The sequence below is a fragment of the Camelina sativa genome, chromosome 11, assembly GCF_030686135.1.
Source record: "Camelina sativa cultivar CO46 ecotype springtype chromosome 11, ASM3068613v1".
Taxonomy (NCBI): domain Eukaryota; kingdom Viridiplantae; phylum Streptophyta; class Magnoliopsida; order Brassicales; family Brassicaceae; genus Camelina; species Camelina sativa.
In genome coordinates, this window is record NC_141890.1 from 11,525,340 (window position 1) to 11,531,339 (window position 6,000).

At 34.0% G+C, this 6,000-nt stretch overlaps 1 long non-coding RNA gene and 1 pseudogene across 1 annotated transcript; one reads left to right on the plus strand and one right to left on the minus strand.

Moving 5' to 3' along the window:
- Positions 1–350: 350 nt before the first annotated feature.
- On the minus strand, positions 351–1,251 carry LOC104727903 (putative long-chain-alcohol O-fatty-acyltransferase 5 pseudogene; annotated as a pseudogene).
- Positions 1,252–2,481: 1,230 nt separating this feature from the next.
- Positions 2,482–4,168, plus strand: LOC104723059 (uncharacterized). The gene is made up of 2 exons (XR_757276.3): positions 2,482–2,681; positions 3,524–4,168. It is a non-coding gene; the product is annotated as an uncharacterized LOC104723059 (long non-coding RNA).
- The last annotated feature ends 1,832 nt before the right edge of the window (positions 4,169–6,000 follow it).

Below are 6,000 nucleotides of genomic sequence, written 5' to 3' on the forward strand. Positions count from 1 at the left end.
GGTTGATGGTTAGAGATGTCTCTATTGCTTGTGTGTATAGCCCAGTAGATGGGAGGATTGCCTTACTGAGTGTTTATAAAATACTCATGCATTGCAATTTATGTTTGTGGTGCAGGTAAAGGCAAATTGTGATCGTAGAATCAAGGCAATGAAGAGGAGGATGTTCTAGGGACTTGATTGGATGTTGTCTGGCATTGCTAGGTTGCTAGAGTTGGGTCATTAGAAACATTTCTAGGTTGCTGGTTTCATATTTTCTGATAATTGGTTATTTGATATTGATTATGTTATAATATTGGTTTATTATTGGATATTGGTATTTGTTATTCCGCTGTTTGGTTGTGATTGTGGTTTCACTTCTTCACAGCCAATTCCGTCGCAAGGCAAATGCCTTGTAACAAGAAGAACATAGTAACTTCTCCTGTGGGCATCTCACGAGTTAAGTAGAAGAAGAGCAAGTCGTGAACCAAACCGGAGACGGTGAACGTCACCAAGATCCCAGAATACAGAGCCCAATCTGAGCTCATTCGCCGTTCAGAGACTTGCCCCATTGGTTTGTAAACGGCTGGTTTAAGAATCGTTGGCACAACAGTATTCCATCGACGACCCCAGAAGTCTTGTAGAGACGTAGCTAAGTATGGTTTATTAGACTGTGGCTCCAAGTCGCACCCAAGAGATATATAAACAAAAACTGAGTAATGTAAGAATAATCTCAATCTCTAGGTACATATGTAAAAAATAGAGTCGTAATAGCAGAACATGAGGTAGAGTTTGTTTGTAATCATACAAATTTAATAGCACACCAAAGATAGCAACTTTTAACGGCGAAAGCCAATATGGGCAAATGAGTTTGAGGTTTAGGGTTTTGTTTGGGAAGCAAGTAAAGCAGAGAAACCGAGAGAGACTTGCGGGAACTGGGACTAGTGGACCTTTATCAAAGGAGAAGAGGATGAGTTTAAAATTTGCGAGCCATGTGAGAAAAAAGGCTGTGAGGAAAGAGAGATGCACAATGGAGAAAAACAGAGGAAGAACAAGAAACAGAGCAAGGATGGGGGAAACAGAGAGGAACCGAGGAAGTCCTGATTTGATTCTAGGTGGCAAATAGTAACAGTAAGATATGGAGATGATTGTAAAAACCAAAACTTTTGTCAAGCTCTTGAGTTCTTCCGACATCTCTCAGATCTTTTGTGGTTTGCTGTTGAACTTTGGGCAATAACTTAAGTTGTGACTTGGCTGATTTTGTTTAATGTCATTTTTTACCATTAATCACCTAAGTTAAATATTTGAAGAAGAGATTACATCGAGTACATAGAGTAGGTAGGAATTGAACTAAATATAAAGAAGTTTTCTAAATATCGAATAACGTTCTTGTTGCCTTGAGTTAAACGTTGTGATTTCTCAACCATACCAAAAAAATAACAAGAATTTGTCTCCATTGGCTGATGAGTATCCGTACATATACCATTAATACTATAAATTCTCAACCATACATGATACATGTAGTAGTAATGCTACGTCAAATTGTGGTAGACTAGTAGTAATGGTGTCGAACTGTCAAATGTTGAAATTGCCGGCCGTCAACAATCATGTGTCTCAATATTTTTGTAACTGCATGAGGAAGAAGAGAGTGTCCTTACTCCTTAATGGAATTACAAGGTGCATGGTGAAACAAGCCAAGTAAATATTGATTCCAAGTTTGTAGAAATCATCCACAAAGTTCGTCTCATCCATTTGTGTGGTTTGTAGTTGCTAATTGGTACAAACTCCAATTATTATGATAGTACATGCACACAGTTCAATATGTCAAACTAATTGGATAACTGATAGACGTAACTCGTAAGATAAATATTTCAAAATATGGGAAAATTTAGGCAGAAAGTTAAAATAATTTTTAAGGTCACTAACCCATCACAACTTGGTTAAAAATATGTATATGACCAAACAAACTCACAAAATTACACTATTCTTTTTGGAAAGTCTTATTACAAGCCAACCAATAACTATGTTTGTTTTAAGTTCTATTTCGAACCCATAGCCTACGCGTAAAATTTAATAAGGAGACAAATTTAAGTGTGATGAACCTTAAATTTTAGCTTGTAATAGGAGTTTATTGTATATTGCTATATCATATAAATTAATTTTGATAAGCCATATAATAGCACTAATATTGAAATATATTATGAGTTCTTTTCTTTATATATATAAAATTTATCTAAGGAATGAATTTCTTATGTTTATTATATTTTATTTTATAAGGAAATTAGTGTTGCTAAATCATATAGAAATTACTAATCATACAACTGTTATCAAAATTCAATAAAATAAAATTATTCTCTTGAACCAATTTTTTTTAGATTGGGCGGACTAACCCAAATAATTTCCTACCATACCAACCAAATAATTTTCCACAATTCCACCAAAATTAATCTAACTTCGCGGTTAAATGAAAATTTGGCTAAATAGTAATTTTAATGGTATTAGTATAAGCTTTTCACCTTCATCGTTCATGTCACCACTTAGAGAAAAAAAAAAAAACCTAACGCCTCTTCTTATCGCCTCTTTTTATCCGATTATCCTCTGCTTTCCCAGATCTAAAAGTAGCTCCGGTCGATCTCTTCCTTGACGCACTGCGATGAGTCTCTCCGGCCACCGTCGGCGACGGTCCTCCGAGTCAGGTCCAGCAGGTATCCGTCTTCTTCTTCTTCTTATGCTTCTCGTTCTTCTTCTTATGCTTCCTCTTCTTCTTTTGTTCTCTAATTACTAGTTCTGTATCCTTCTCTCTTTGTCTTCATGCTCTATTTCTATTTTTCTCTAAAGTTGTTTAGATCTTTTAATTTTGTTTATGTTTAGGGTTTTCGATCTAGGATTTGATTTGTTCATATTGTTCTTTAATGTTTTGATTTGAGCTTAATTTCAACTAAGATGATGTTTAGATATGTTTGATTTGAATTTTAAACCCAAGTGTTCGATTTTGTTTTTTTGTTTTTTTTTTTATTTCTGTTTGATGGTTTATCTCTTCCAACCATAGCTTTGTTCATATTGTTCTTGTTTGCTGAGTAAGTGCTCGATATGATTGATTTTATATTCTTGTTTGCTGCTCTATTTATGATGTTTATATTCTTGTTTGCTGCTCTATTTATGATGTTTATATATTGTTATTTTGCTGGTCTATTTCTTCGGACACTTAGCTTTTTTTATATTGTTCTGGTTTGCTGAGGAAGTGTTTGATATGTGTGATTTTTTTTAATTCTTGTTTCCTGCTCTAATTATGGTGTTTAGATATTGTTCTTTTACTGGTTTATCTCTTCCCACACTTAGCTTTTGCTTTAAGTGTTGTCATTTGTTTGTTATGTGTTGCTATTTGCTAGTCTTAAGAACATGTTTTTGATGGTTAGGATTTCTATATGTGGATTCGAAACTTGGCTTTGTTCTATGTTCAAACTTAACTCAACTTTGTGGATTTGTTTACTTGACTTGTTATTAACAGAACCTAATTTTTGTTTTTGTTTATCTTCTAACTGCAAAGCTGCAACGTAGATGGATGCAACCAGGTGCCATACCGCCAAGCTCCATACTGCTAGGAGCCACACGTTCTACAAGCGCAGGATCTTCACACGCCAACAACTACAGCCAGCGAATACTCGATGCATTGCTGAGTGCTCCTGAAAGAGAATCCCAGCCACACCTCCACCCGAGGAAACTCAATGGAGCTTTATGGTTAGTTTGGAGACAAACTTCAAGACGCTCAACACCAATGTTGCAAATTTGAATACTAACATGGGAATGATTATGGAAGAGCTGGTTGCATCACGACAAGCACTTAATCTGATCATGCAGTGGAATTAGACAACCCTCTGCTGCTGCTGCTACAACTTCTGTTGCTGTTACAACTTCTGCTGCTGCTCATGCTCCAGCTTCTACAACAGCTGCTCATGTTCCAGCTTCTACAACTTCTGCTCCTGCTCCTGCTCCTGCATCATTAGGTATTTAAGTTTCGGTCATGATGGTTAAGCTTTTTTCTTGAACTTTCTAACGGATAGACTTTTATTTAGCAATTCTTTTGGTAAAATGTAAGATAAGACTACTTTTAATGTTATTTAGCAAGTCTTTTTGGTAATATGTAAACATCAAACTAATTATGGTAATGTAAAATATCGTTATTTGGATTTCATGTTTTGTGATTTTGGCTTGTCATTACAGGTTTTTTTATTTTTAGTAATTAATATTATTTTTTTTTTTTTGGCAAATATTTTATTTTTAGTAATTAATATTATTGTTTTTTTTTGGCAAATAATCAGGCACTAAACAATTTTTTTTTGTAGCTTTGTTGCTTAATAGTTAAGCTACTAAATTGTTACTCTTTAAATTTGTGGCTATATTATCACAAATTAAATGGTGATAAAAACGTGGCTAATATAGTTACTAAGGACTGTGACCAATTTGTAGCTATAGTCTGTCACAAATTAAAAGTGATAGTTTTGTAGTTAGAGATAGCCACGAATAAACTGTGATCATTACGTAGCTAAATGTAGCCACGAAACGGTGGTGTTTTTTACGTAGCTAAATTTAGCCACAAATGGTGAGTGATAAATTCGTGACTCTGCAGTCACGAAAAAGCAACACCAACAATTTAGTTACGAAGCTATATCTATGATTTTTTTTGGTGATTATTCGTGACTTTTTAACCTTATAGCCATGAATATCTAGGCTTAGCCACAAATAAATTGGTGGCTATACGTGTTTTTTTTACTAGTGAGAATCAAACAATTCAAATCAAATCCAGAACTCCTTGATATTGTAATTTACATGTTTGTTTTCATAAAACGTGCAGCTAAGAACTAAGCAAAGTCGATGATTTGTCGCTGCCTTTTGCTTATAAAGGAAAACTGAAAATATGAAACTCTGGTACCTGTTGGACTGATAGAACCAGATGGGACAAGTCAGATTTCAAAACACTTAGCTTAAATGTTATAACCGCATTAGGACATAATCACTTGTCATAAATATAGAGAAATATATCCTAAAATAGCCCTAAATTTTTTTTTATAGACAATTATAGCACACTTCACAAATGTTCAAAATATCACTAATTGACACAATTACAATATTTTAAATTAATTGTAGATTTTTTTTTAAGGTTTGAATTGCCTAATTTTCATTTAGGTTATAGTTTGTAGGGGATAGGGTTTAGTGTTCAAAGTTTAGGGTTTTATTTTGAAAGATTAATTTTGAAACATCAAACATGATATTATATTTAAAACTTTAAAGATGATGTGCTATTGAAAAAAAAACTTATTTTGTGTTAATTGTGAGAATTACCCATAAATATATTATAGTGTATAGGATGCTCTATGATCTCAATTTGCTTCGAGTTCGTTATCTTCAAGTAGAAGTTTGATGGTCCAAGGCCTCACAGTCTACGATGCCTATCTATCTGTATTGTTTCTCCATTGATTATTTCTCGGCCAAAGTCCTAGTCATCAAGTACAATGGCTTCTGATCAACCAACTCTACCGCAACCACCAACTTCTACATAACCAAATTCTAATCAAGCAGAGGATTCAAAAAGCACTTCTTGAAAGCTAGTTATCCAAGTCATCCAAAGTATAATAGCAGTTTTGCGATATAGATTGAGGAACAACATAGCAATGTCAATAATGTAGATCCAAGTCATCCAAAGTAGATACACATTTTTATCATAACAAATATATATTCAAAGTAGTGCTTTTGTTTGACTAATGATTTTTCTTAGGTAGGAAAAAAAAAACTAGATCTATTGTTCTAGTTGTTAGATTCTTGTTTGAGTTTATTATCTTTGTGCCATTAATTACATGGCATTTTGTTGAGTCAACTCCCAAGTCTTAACTTTTCGGTTTTTATCAACCGAGTCAACTCTTAACGTTCTCGGACACTTCATTGTTCTTCAACAAGTACCCAAGGCAAGGCAATTGTATAATTCCTGGCTACTGCTCCGTGTTTTCGTAACCTTTTTCCTTTTCATTT